The sequence below is a fragment of the Salvelinus namaycush genome, chromosome 22 (assembly GCF_016432855.1).
Source record: "Salvelinus namaycush isolate Seneca chromosome 22, SaNama_1.0, whole genome shotgun sequence".
NCBI lineage: Eukaryota > Metazoa > Chordata > Actinopteri > Salmoniformes > Salmonidae > Salvelinus > Salvelinus namaycush.
Window position 1 is genome coordinate 24,234,173 of NC_052328.1, and position 13,993 is coordinate 24,248,165.

Sequence of the window (13,993 nt, forward strand, 5' to 3'; positions counted from 1 at the left end):
TCTTTTCTTATTATCTGCTAAGCCATTACAATTGTAACTGGCTATACTTATTTCACCACTTACCATAATAAGACACAACTTTCAATTCTATTTATCAAAATATATATTTGTAAACGTACCATTAAAAAGTAACATGATGATTGAGTGTCTATGTAGCTGTACCATGATATTTGCATTGCTACTAAGTAAACCTCCAATTGGTCCCCACTATTCTACTGGCTAGAAGCCCTCCTCATCCCGAGTTGGGTTGTCATCCCAATGCCCGGCAGACCACCCCCGACCCCTCGTATCCCATAGCCCTGAAGAGACTGGGATCCATCCTTCGAAAAGAGCACAGAGTGCCATTTACAGAACAGAAGTAGATCAACCGCCAAATGCATTTCCATCGCCCTCACCTCAATATGTATTATATATAGCCATCAATTAACTATTCATATTTGTAGTAATGTAGGCAATTTATGCAAAGGATTTTACCTCTCACCAGTATGCCCATTACCAAAATTACATTATTGCAAGCAATTATTATATTTGCAAACAATTATTGTGAATCATCCTATATTGTCCCTAACATCTTTTACTCCTTCGCAACAGTTGTGGGATACACAGGTACACCCACACACTCAAACACACTCAACCCTTTCCCCCCACACAACCATAGGCTCACATTCTCAACAGTTGCACCATCCCAGAGCCCAACTCAAGAAAGGTCTTGATTTACGAATGCATATACAGTTGCAGCTGTATGAGAAGGCCTGCAAGACTGTGCAAAAAAAAATTATGGGCAGAAATTGAGAGGTTTTATTAACCATTTTCCCTGAAACACCCACAACACGGTCCCCCGTACTGACCATATCCCCAAGCATCTCCATGCAGCAGTCAGACTTTTGTTTTTGTGCCACCAGGGCCACCAGGCTCTGCTCACACTTACTGGCCTGAGGCCAAACCACCAACAAATGACCAACAACAATGGACACTTTATGGAACACAAAGCCTTCACTATCTCATCCTGGAATATCTAAGGCCTGAGGTCATCTGCTTTTGGCCTAAAGAGCAGGAACCTGGACTTCATCAAATAAATCGGAAATACAGACATTGTCATCCTACAAGAAACATGGTATAGATGAGACGGACCCACTGGTTGCCCTCTAAGTTACAGAGAGCTGGTAGTCCCATCCACCAAACTACCAGGTGTGAAACAGGGAAGGGACTCAGGGGGTATGCTAATTTGGTATAGAGCAGACCTAACTCACTCTATGAAATTAATCAAACCAGGAACATTTTACATTTGGATAGAAATTCAACCTATATCCCCCCACTAGAATCCCCATACTTTAATGAAGACCGCTTCCCCATCCTGGAGGGGGAAATCAATCATTTCCAGGCCCAGGGACATGTACTAGTCTGTGGCGACCTAAATGCCAGAACCGGACAAGAATCTGACACCCTCAGCACACAGGGGGACAAACACCTGCCTGGAGGTAACAGCATTTCCTCCCACATATGCCCCCCTAGGCACAACTATGACAACATAACCAACAAAAACGGGTCTCAGCTCCTGCAGCTCTGTCGTACGCTAAGAATGTACATAGTCAATGGTAGGCTTCGAGGGGACTCCTATGGTAGGTACACCTATAGCTCATCTCTTGGCTGTAGTACTGTAGACTACTTCATCACTAACCTCAACCCAGAGTCTCTCAGAGCATTCACAGTCAGCCCACTGACACCCCTATCAGATCACAGCAAAATCACAGTCTACTTGAACAGAGTAATACACAATCATGAGGCATCAAAGCCAAAGAAACTGAGTAATATTAAGAAATGCTATAGATGGAAGGAATGTAGTGTGAAAACCTACCAAAAAACAATTAGGCAACAACAAATTCAATCCCTTTTAGACAAATTCCTTGACAAAACGTTCCACTGTAATAGTGAAGGTGTAAACTTGGCAGTAGAAAATCTAACAGTATATTTGACCTCCCAGCTTCCTTCCTCAAATCTAAAAATGTAAAACAGAAAACCGAAGAAAAAGAACAACAATGACAAATGGTTTGATGAAGAATGCAAAAACGCAAGAAAGAAATTGAGAAACCTGTCCAACCAAAAACATAGAGACCCAGAAAACCTGAATCTACGCCTTCCCTATGGTGAATCACTAAAACAATACAGAAATACACTACGGAAAAAGGAAGGAACAGCACTTTTGAAATCAACTCAATGTAATTGAAGAATCCATAGACTCTAACCACTTCTGGGAAAATTGGAAAACACTAAACTAACAACAACACAGAGAATTAAATCATAACCGCCATCGATAAAAGACAGGACTGTGCAGCCGTCTTCATCGACCTGGCCAAGGCTTTCGACTCTGTCAATCACCGTACTCTTATCGGCAGACTCAACAGCCTTGGTTTCTCTAATGACTGCCTCGCCTGGTTCACTATCTATTTCTCAGATAGAGTTCAGTGTGTCAAATCGGAGGACCTGTTATCCAGACCTCTGGCAGTCTCTATGGGGGTGTCACAGGGTTCAATTCTCGGGCCGACTCTTTTCTCTGTATATATCAATGATGTTGTTCTTGCTGTGGGTCATTCTTTGATCCACCTCTATGCAGATGACACCATTCTGTATACATCTGGCCCATCTTTGGACACTGTATTAACAAACCTCCAAATGAGCTTCAACGCCATATGATACTCCTTCCGTGGCTCCAATTGCTCTTAAATGCAAGTAAAACTAAATGCATGCTCTTCAACCGATCGCTGCCCGTACCTGCCTGCCCGACTAGCATCACTACTCTGGACGGTTCTGATTTAGAATATGTGGACAACTACAAATACCTACGTGTCTGGCTAGACTGTAAGCTCTCCTTCCAGACTCACATTAAGCATCTCCAATCCAAAGTTAAATCTAGAATCGGCTTCCTATTTCGCAACAAAGCCTCCTTCACTCATGCTGCCAAATATACCCTCGTAAAACTGACTATCCTACCGATCCTTGACTTCGGCGGTGTCATTTACAAAATAGCCTCCAAGACTCTACTCAGCAAACTGGATGCAGTCTATCACAGTGCCATCCTTTTTGTCACCGGAGCCCCTTATACCACCCACCCCTGCGACCTGTACGCTCTCGTTGGCTCGTCCTTGCTACATATTCGTCGCCAAACCCACTGGCTCCAGGTCATCTATAAGTCTTTGGTAGGTAAAGATCCGCCTTATCTCAGCTCACTGGTCACCATAGCAACACCCACCCGTAGCACGGGCTCCAGCAGGTATATTTCACTGGTCATCCCCAAAGCCAACACATCCTTTGGCCGCCTTTCCTTCCAGTTCTCTGCTGCCAATGCCTGGAAGGAATTGCAAAAATCACTGAAGTTGGAGACTTATAAATGTGAAATAAATAAAATTTAGATAAATAAATAAAAATCTATCCAAAATGGATAAAAAACTTCTCCAATCTTTTTGGCTCTATAACAAAGAACAAACAGCAAACACATATACATGATCAAATACAAATCTTAGAATCAACTATTAAAGACCCACTGGATTATCCAATTACCTTGAAGGAACTACAGGACAAAATAAAAACCCTCCAACCCAAAAAGGCCTGTTGATGGTATGCTCAATGAAATGATAAAATATACAGATAACAAATTCCAATTGGCTATGCTTAAACTCTTTAACATCATCCTTAGCTCTGGCATCTTTCCCAATATTTGGAATCAAGGACTGATCACCCCAATCCAAAAAAGTGGAGACAAATTTGACCCCAATAACTACCGTAGGATATGCGTCAACAGCAACCTTGGGAAAATCCTCTGCATTATCATTAACAGCAGACTTGTACATTTTCTCAGTGAAAACAATGTACTGAGCAAATGTCAAATTGACTTTTTACCAAATGATCATACGACAGACCACGCATTTGCCCTGCACACCCTAATTGACACAAACAAACAAACAAACAAACCAAAACAAAGGCAAAGTCTTCTCATGCTTTGTTGATTTCAAGAAAGCCTTTGACTCAATTTGGCATGCGGGTCTGCTATACAAGTTGATGGAAAGTGGTGTTGGGGGAAAAATATACGACATTATAAAATCCATGTACACAAACAACAAGTGTGTGGTTAAAATTGGCAAAAAACACACACATTTCTTCCCACAGGGCCGTGGGGTGAGACAGGGATGCAGCTTAAGCCCCACCCTCTTCAACATATATATCAACAAGTTGGTGAGGGCACTAGAACAGTCTGCAGCACCCAGCCTCACCCTACTAGAATCTGAAGTCAAATATCTACTGTTTGCTGATGAGCTGGTACTTCTGTCACCAACCAAGGGCCCACAGCAGCACCTAGATCTTCTGCATAGATTATGCCAGACCTGGGCCCTGACAGTAAATCTCAGTAAGAACAAAATAAGGGTATTCCAAAAAAGGTCCAGTTGCCAGGACCAAAAATACAAATTCCATCTAGACACCGTTGCCCTAGAGGACACAAAAAACGATACATACCTTGGCCTAAACATCAGCGCCACAGGTAACTTCTACAAAGCTGTGAACAATCTGAGAGACAAGGCAAGAAGGGCCTTCAATGCCATCAAAAGGAACAAAAAATGTGACATACCAATTAGGATCTGGCTAAAAATACTTGAATCAGTTATAGAACCCATTGCCCTTTATGGTTGTGAGGTCTGGGGTCCGCTCACTAACCAAGAATTCACAAAATGGGACAAACACCAAATTGAGACTGCATGCAGAATTTTGCAAAAATATCCTCTGTGTATAACGTAAATCACCAAATAATGCACGCAGAGCAGAATTAGGCCGATACGCACTAATTATCAAAATCCAGAAAAGAGCTGCTAAATTCTACAACCACCTAAAAGGAAGCGATTTCCAACCTTCCATAAAAAAGCCATCACCTACAGAGAGATTAACCTGGAGAAGAGTCCTCTAAGCAAGCTGGTCCTGGGGCTCTGTTGACAAACACAAACAGACCCCAGAAAGCCCCAGGACAGCAACACAATTAGACCCAACCAAATCATGAGAAAACAAAAAGATAATTACTAGACACATTGGAAAGAATTTACAAAAAGAGCAAACTAGAATGCTATTTGGCTCTAAACAGAGAGTACACAGTGGCAGAATACCTGACCACTGTGACTGACCCAAACTTAAATAAAGCTTTGACTATGTACAGACTCAGTGAGCATAGCCTTGCTATTGAGAAAGGCTGCCGAAGGCAGGCCTGGCTCTCAAGAGAAGACAGGCTATGTGCACACTGCCCACAAATGAGGTGGAAACTGAGATGCACATACTAACTTCCTGCCAAATGTATGACCATATTAGAGACACCTATTTCCCTCAGATTACACAGACCCAAAAAGAATTTGAAAACAAACCCGGTTTTGATAAACTCCCATATCTACTGGGTGAAATACCACAGTGTGCATCACAGCAGCAAGATTTGTGACCTGTTGCCACAAGAAAAGGGCAACCAGTGAAGAACACTCACCATTGTAAATACAACCCATATTTATGTTTATTTATTTTCCCTTTTGTACTTTAACTATTTGCACATCATTACAACACTGTATATAGACATAATATGACATTTGAAATGTCTTTATTCTTTTGGAACTTCTGTGAGTGTAATGTTTACTGTTCATTTTTATTGTTTATTTCACTTTTGTATATTATCTACTTCACTTGTTTTGGCAATGTTAACATATGCTAACATTCCTATGCCAATAAAGCGCCTTGAATTGAATTGAAAGAGAGAGAGAGAGAGAGAGAGAGAGAGAGACATAGGGTGGTGTTTAAGTTAAGACTCACTACTCTGAAAATGGATTTTTCCCTACAGCTATCTGTACAAACAGGTAACATATTGGTTTTTCTTAAATCGTTTGGTCAGAGCTCTATTCCACCTGAGGCTTTCCCAAAAAACACTGTGGGCTAAAACACAGCATACAAATAACAAACTTATTTTGAGGAAAGCCCAGCTACTCCCAACATGCGGAAAAATGTTTTGCTGCTGTGTTTTAGGCTGCCACACTGTAACCAATCATCAGATTTGGAATCCCATTTACTTTCTTAATTAAGCTTAGCGAAAGCTTTTTTATTTTCAAATGAGCTTGCCTTCTTTTACTTCATGCATTGTTCAGGCTAACAATTCAATTATTCCTCATTGTGCTTCACAAAGAGCATGACCTCAATAAAAATGTTTCCTCTTCCAAGGTATTAACACATGTAGGGATTTGACACAGTGGCATTCCCTCTTATGGAGTCCTACTGCATATCTGGGAAGTGAATGCTTTATGGAGAGGGATAAAACCAGGTGGTGAAGCCGCAATGTTTATCCACCTCACCTCAGGTATTGTTCTCATCCAATGTCAAGCCAATGGCAGCTGTATGGCTGTGCTGTGCTTGCTAGTTATCCACTTGAGAAAAGCAAATATTTAAGGTGGAGAAATTAGTTTCACAACGTGTCCCATCTTTTTACAGTGTAGCACTCTCACTTACTGTACCAGCGTCATTCACGCCCGTCTCATTGACTTTGGCTCTGTGGAGTGGAGTGAGTAACAGAATGTTCCCTACGGAGGTTATCATTGTCACAGAGAGGCTAAATGGTCAAAGGCAGAGAGCCTCTCTCTGGTTCCTACTCGGGTATTAGCCAGCTGTCATCTACTGCAATCACACCATAATCAAGGACTTCTTTTATGCTGCTGTTACGTACATGACTTTTATCTCACAGATTGATGCCCTTGGATATGATCTGGACTCAGGCCATGTTATATGAAAGTTGGCCTACTATAGAAGCATTCATGCAGTGGCATCATGTATACAGAGAAACATGAATTCCAACCTTACCATGAACTGTATAGAGTTAAATTAGATTTTTTTTATTAGATTTTTTATTCACTCCCATTTAAAATGAAACATCAAAGTTGGGAGTTATTTTACTCCAGTTAAGTCCTTTAGGACTATACTTCCATATGTATTTACTGTATACTATTTTTGTTCTTCATCTGTTTGTTGTAATTGTAGTAATCTCATTCATAATATTGTATTTTGTACAACTCCTGAGGCTCAACAGAAACGGCAGACATTAAACAGGCAGGATCCCACTTAGAGGTAATGCTATCTTATGTGTTATTGCCAGCGGCCTTCTCTGTGTCCATTAAATATGTTTTATCCAGCATTAAGCTCTGTGCTTGGCTGAAATGATTGTGTGATTATACCTGCATGGACTAGTAATATAAATTTAAATACCAGCTCCAGATGTGTATCATATCCTCTAGAAGTATAATGGAGGGTTAGACTGGCTACTGGCAGTTAGCTACTGTGTATCCCCTTCCCCATTATCATTTCTCTCCCTACAATACAGTGGGGCAAAAAAGTATTTAGTCAGCCACCAATTGTGCAAGTTCTCCCACTTAAAAAGATGAGAGAGGCCTGTAATTTTCATCATAGGTAGACTTCAACTATGACAGACAAAATGAGAAAAAAAATCCAGAAAATCACATTGTAGGATTTTTTATGAATTTATTTGCAAATTATGGTGGAAAATAAGTATTTGGTCAATAACAAAAGTTTATCTCAATACTTTGTTATATACCCTTTGTTGGCAATGACAGAGGTCAAACGTTTTCTGTAAGTCTTCACAAGGTTTTCACATACTGTTGCTGGTATTTTGGCCCATTCCTCCATGCAGATCTCCTCTAGAGCAGTGATGTTTTGGGGCTGTTGCTGGGCAACACGGACTTTCAACTCCCTCCAAAGATTTTCTATGGGGTTGAGATCTGAAGACTGGCTAGGCCACTCCAGGACCTTGAAATGCTTCTTACGAAGCCACTCCTTCGTTGCCCGGGCGGTGTGTTTGGGATCATTGTCATGCTGAAAGACCCAGCCACGTTTCATCTTCAATGCCCTTGCTGATGGAAGGAGGTTTTCACTCAAAATCTCACGATACATGGCCCCATTCATTCTTTCCTTTACACGGATCAGTCGTCCTGGTCCCTTTGCAGAAAAACAGCCCCAAAGCATGATGTTTCCACCCCCATGCTTCACAGTAGTTATGGTGTTCTTTGGATGCAACTCAGCATTCTTTGTCCTCCAAACACGACGAGTTGAGTTTTTACCAAAAAGTTCTATTTTGGTTTCATCTGACCATATGACATTCTCCCAATCTTCTTCTGGATCATCCAAATGCTCTCTAGCAAACTTCAGACGGGCCTGGACATGTACTGGCTTAAGCAGGGGGACATGTCTGGCACTGCAGGATTTGAGTCCCTGGCGGCGTAGTGTGTTACTGATGGTAGGCTTTGTTACTTTGGTCCCAGCTCTCTGCAGGTCATTCACTAGGTCCCCCCGTGTGGTTCTGGGATTTTTGCTCACCGTTCTTGTGATGGTATTTACTACAGTGTTTTTTGTTTACTATAGTTTCTACAGTATACTGCAACATTCTGTAGTAAGTACTACACATGATCAAGGGATAGTACAGTGTGTAGTATAGTATTCTACAGTAGTTTACTATAGAATTTTATAGTAAGTATTCTACAGTAAACTGTAGTATTTTTTATGTGGGGGTATCAACAACATCTGCCCACTCCTCATCTTCCTGTCTGGATGTCCAATTCCGAATTAATCAAGAATCCAAGAATCTGTTCTGGAGACAGTACGGATGAGAATCCATAGTTTTGGCCTTTGAAGGTAACCATCTTTCAGATACAGCAAAGAAAAATAAATAAGAAATTGTCTTTATTAGGCCTACACTTCTTTCTAATCTATCTCTGTTTCTCTGTCTCACACACACTTTACCCCTTCTGAACACTTGTCTTTTGAAGTGCGCCCAATGAAGAGCCTCTGACTTTCTCCCTTTACTAGTTGCTAATCAGCGGAAGCTGTGTGTATAATCAGGAAGGGGAATAGTGTATGTGAGGGATTCTGGGATTTTGGAGAAGGTAGGAGCGAGCCAATGAACATCTGGTGAACAGGTGTTACGGTAAGACACACTGAGTCACATAAGGCAGCGCACTTCAAAAGACAAGTGTTCAGAAGGGGTAAAGTGTGTGTGAGACAGAGAAACAGAGATAGATCTTCCTGTTCGGGTTGGCGCCCCCTCGTATTCGTTCCGTGGGGGAGATCTTCGTGGGCTATACTCTGCCTTCTCTCAGGGTAGTAAGTTGGTGGTTGAAGATATCCTTCTAGTGGTGTGGGGGCTGTGCTTTGGCAAAGTGGGTGGGGTTATATCCTGCCTGGTTGGCCCTGTCCGGGGGTATAGTCAGACGGGGCCACAGTGTCTCCCGACCCCTCCTGTCTCAGCCTCCAGTAATTATGCTGCAATAGTATTTGTGTCAGAGGGCTAGGGTCAGTCTGTTATATCGGGAGTATTTCTCCCGTCTTATTTGGTGTCCTGTGTGAATTTAAGTATGCTCCCTCTAATTCTCTCTCTTTCTCTCTTTCTCTTCTCTCGGAGGACCTGAGCCCTAGGACCATGCCTCAGGATTACCTGGCCTGATGACTCCTTGCTGTCCCCAGTCCACCTGGTAGTGCTGCTGCTCCAGTTTCAACTGTTCTGCCTGTGGCTACGGAACCCTGACCTGTTCACCAGACATGCTACCTTGTCCAGGACCTGCTGTTTTTCGACTCTCTCTACTCTCTCTCTCTACTTTACTGTGGCTTCACATAGGGAACTTGTATTAGTCTTAGAAACAATGATACCAAGAGGATCTGTCCAGATGCTCAACCAGACGGTTGTGAGAAAGTTGTTATTGTTTTCTAAAATCAATTTAATCGCAAGTCTTCTTCAGCACCACCCAAATTATTTTGTTATTGTGCATCTTCAGAAAGTGCACAAACTTGAAATTCAGTTGAGGTCAGTTAACTGATAAGCAGTTGCTTCTTATCATACATTTGCCCCATTTTCTTCAAATCAGTTCGAACCACCTCCCTCATATAATTTATTGTCAAGGTTAGATGCTTGAATGTTTACATCTTCGGAAAAAAGCTTAATGTTTGGTCCACGTTTCAGTACATCACAATTAGAATTTTGATGCATGTGATATTCAACCTTGATTCAACAGACATTTTTTCTCTGAATTTCCTATTGATGAATGTCCCAATGGAAGAGGGGTTGAAGAACTGAGAGAGAGAGAGAGAGAGAGAGAGAGAGAGAGAGAGAGAGAGAGAGAGAGAGAGAGAGAGAGAGAGAGAGAGAGAGAGAGAGAGAGAGAGAGAGAGAGAGAGAGAGAGAGAGAGAGAGAGAGAGAGAGAGAGAGAGAGAGAGAGAGAGAGAGAGAGAGAGAGAGAGAGAGAGAGAGAGAGAGAGAGAGAGACTGAATAATAACATCTGCATAGTAAGCAGTAACTTACTTATTATTACTATTATTGTTATTACTGTTATTGTTATTACTATTATTATTGTTGTTTATCATTCCAAGTAGTAACGGTATGGGTGGTAATGGTAATGATAGCAGTTTAATGATGGTGGTGGTGGTAGTAGTGGCAATGATGATAGTAGTTGTAGTACCGATGTAATGGTGAAGATGACCGTTATTTAGTTCTAAGTTAGTTATAGTTTCATTTTTTTATTACTTTACATTCGATTATTGACTACCATTTTATTGTTACTATTTTTATATTTAATTTTGGATTATTATTTACTGCCATTCTATATTATTATTTGTCATTGTTTATAATTTTATTACAATGTATATTGTATACATTGTTGCTTTGGCAATATTGACACAATGTTTTTCATGCCAATAAAGCAGCTTGAATTTGAATTGAATTTGAATTTGAATTTGAGAGAGAGAATCATTTAATTCAGTACTGTTATCTTTAGATATGTTCTATACCACTGATGGTGCTAATTAATTAGCTATTTGTATTAGTGTAATTAAAATGCTCTGTGATTTGTACATTGAGTCAGTGCAGAAATGTTAAGCCATAGGGGGCACGTGCACCTTCAGATTTGTCCTGTTAAAAAAAAAAAAAAAGGGTAATAGGGGGTAATACTACTAGCCACCTAACACTTTTCTGAAGTTGTCTTTAGCTAGCGCAGATAGGTTCCCAATCTCCCTACCCAATTTCAGGCTATCAATCGAGTTATAGTAGGTTGCTGGCAAGGTTGGTAGACTTTAGAAAAGCAAGCAATTTCTACATTTACTGAATAAGACTCACATTCCTTTTCATCCTTTACCCAGATTTTAGTGGAAATGCAGAGAAGCATATTTAGTTTCTTTAAAAAAATAACCATCAGTCAGGAGGATACAGACATCTCAAGAGGAATGCTGAGATATTCAGAAAAATATTAATATTATTTACATAGAATTAAGCATAATATTTATAGCTCTAGATACTCCCAGTCGATATTCACGTCATAAGAAGGAATTACCCTCGATCACGTCCACATATTGGGGAAAACAAACATTCTTTCCCATTGACCTCCATTGTAAAAGAGCCAACTTCATCGTCCATTTTTAGTTATATAGAAATTACAACACATACCGAAAAGCTGCTGTGTTGTTCAATGTACATGTTACCAGGTAAAACATCCTGACCTACGGTTTGCAATGCTCCCACGTAGCGACATAGAGACTGCGAAAGAGCCCTGTGGCTTCAGGCTATTCGGCGAATGGAAAATGGAAAATGTGGGGACCCGGTGTCCAAGCATACTACACGTAACTATGTGTGTGGAAATTCTTTAATCACAGGTGATACATTTAACTTGTTTAGTATAGTCAGTTTGTAACTCCATTCACTACTTGTAGCTGGATAGTCCATGTGTTTGTGTTGTTGGTGTTGGCTAGCTTAATGTTCTGGTCGGTAACTAGCTAGCACTCACTCACGTGACTGCTATCACCATCATGAAAAGGGGCATGAGGGAAGCCCTACAATATAATGTTTCCTAAGTAGTGAGAACGCTTGGGAGAAGGCAATGTTGAAAGTCATCTTTAGACATGTACTTTTTTAAATGTTATTTAATGACTAAAACAAGCAGACAACTAGAAAATTGCATTTGAAAAAGGTCACGTTTTTGCTGTGAGGCAATGGGGTAACCTACTGAAGGTAAACACAGGTTGTTAACCCCACAGGTGGGTAAGGCCTTCAACGTTCTATCTAATACCGACTGGGACTATTGCAGGTGTTTGAAAAATTCACAATTCTCCAACTAGCCCCCCTCCAGACCAACCCCCAGCCACTCTCACGTACTTTGTGCCCCCTCAGATATTTGGGGTGTATGACGCCCCTGTGGTAAGTGGTTGGTGTTATGACGGTGACAGTTACAGCTGGGTTTTAGATGACAAGAGGCAACAGTGTGGAACTGGGCTGCAATAGCCTGTTCTGAGAGCTTCATGTTGAGCTCAACATGGCATGGTGGGACACAGAATTGAGTACCGCTACTGTTTGTATTATTTTAAAGATGCATTTAGCACTACCAAGCTACAGTTGGAATGAACCTACAGTATTAAATCTTATATAAATATGTTTTGCTTTGGTCTGTGCTATAGTGTAGGGTGACACTCTGTCCAAGGTTGAGGTTGCTTCCTCCAATTGTCCTCATTTCTTTCTTTATTTGTCCACTAACTTGCATTGATGGATTAGGCTTAGGGATTTCATATGACATTCTATGGCCTCACCTTGATTTTCACAGTGAAAATATGCCTTCAAATGTGCTTTCAAACCATACACAAATGTTTTGTGGCACCCATTTGAGAGAAGGTAAAGTAATCCACTTTCTATTACGATTAAAGGGGAGAGAACGTGACAAAAATAAGTATGATTCAGGTGAACCCACTCGCTCTCTATAGTCATTGAAAGATTCAGAATGCTGAATGGCCATAGGTTTTATAGACTTTCTTGACACTGTGAGTGATGGTGATTGTATCCATTTCCGACATTGTAAGGGTCACAGGCTATAGGGTTCCTGAACAAGCTAAGTAGCACTGTGGATTGTAATTCCCACTACACCTTTCCAACAAATGAAAATCGTTGAGTCAATTCTTAGTGATTTACCAATTTGGCTTCATGTTGATTCCATTATGTTATATTGTGAGGTTTTGCTTCTTCCACTTTTCAAATCAGTGCATGGTTTACAGCTTGCTGAATGAAAATGTAGGAACTTGATTACATGTTTACAGATCAAAAAGATGTGAATTGTGAATCAAGAAAATGTGCTGAATACCATTTATGACGGATCGGGCTCCTGAAAAGGGGAACAATGCTCTGTGATTAGGCACATGCAGACTAAAGTGTCTGCTAGTACGTGACAAGCAGAATGAGTGGACTGAAAATCAAGTCAATTCATACGATTATTCCATCAAGCACCGAACAAAGATCAAACGCTATATAGCCTCAAAACATGGTTAAAACTATCATTTTTATATTGTGAATGATCAGTCCATCCATAGCTAGGTTTTTTAATTTGAGAGTGTTTAGATTTCTCCAGCCCGGTTCCTCAGCTTTCTACCAAAACAGTGGCGGGGAGTTTGCTTTGTTATTGTTTCAACAGCTAATTCCCCCTTTAAAGTTTTTGTGAGCACAATGTATAATGCACCCATTGAGAAAGTGTGCCTGAGAGTCAGTCAGTATTCAGACATGAATCATACCGACTTGTGATCAGTGTTTGAATGGGACTCCCATCCCATAGTAGCGCTCTAATAGTACCCTGCACTGTATGTCTGGGTGTGTTCCCAGCTCTGCTTCATGTCACACATTATTATTAACCCCCGGGCAGGCATTTGATAGCTGGGGCTGCTGTCCTATAGAAGGCCCTTACAATCAGAGCCCCCATAGAGAACATAGAGGTCCTGCAGAAAGGGAACTCTCTGAAGCTGACGAAAGCTGCTTGTATGCTAACGGGGATGACATGGAAAAGGATCAGAGCGAGAGTGAGAGAGAGTGAGAGAGAGAGAGAGAGAGATGAGAAGTAGAGGGGGAAGACAGTAGGGAGTGAACGAGTGAGTGAAAGAGAAAGTATGGTAAGCAGAGATAG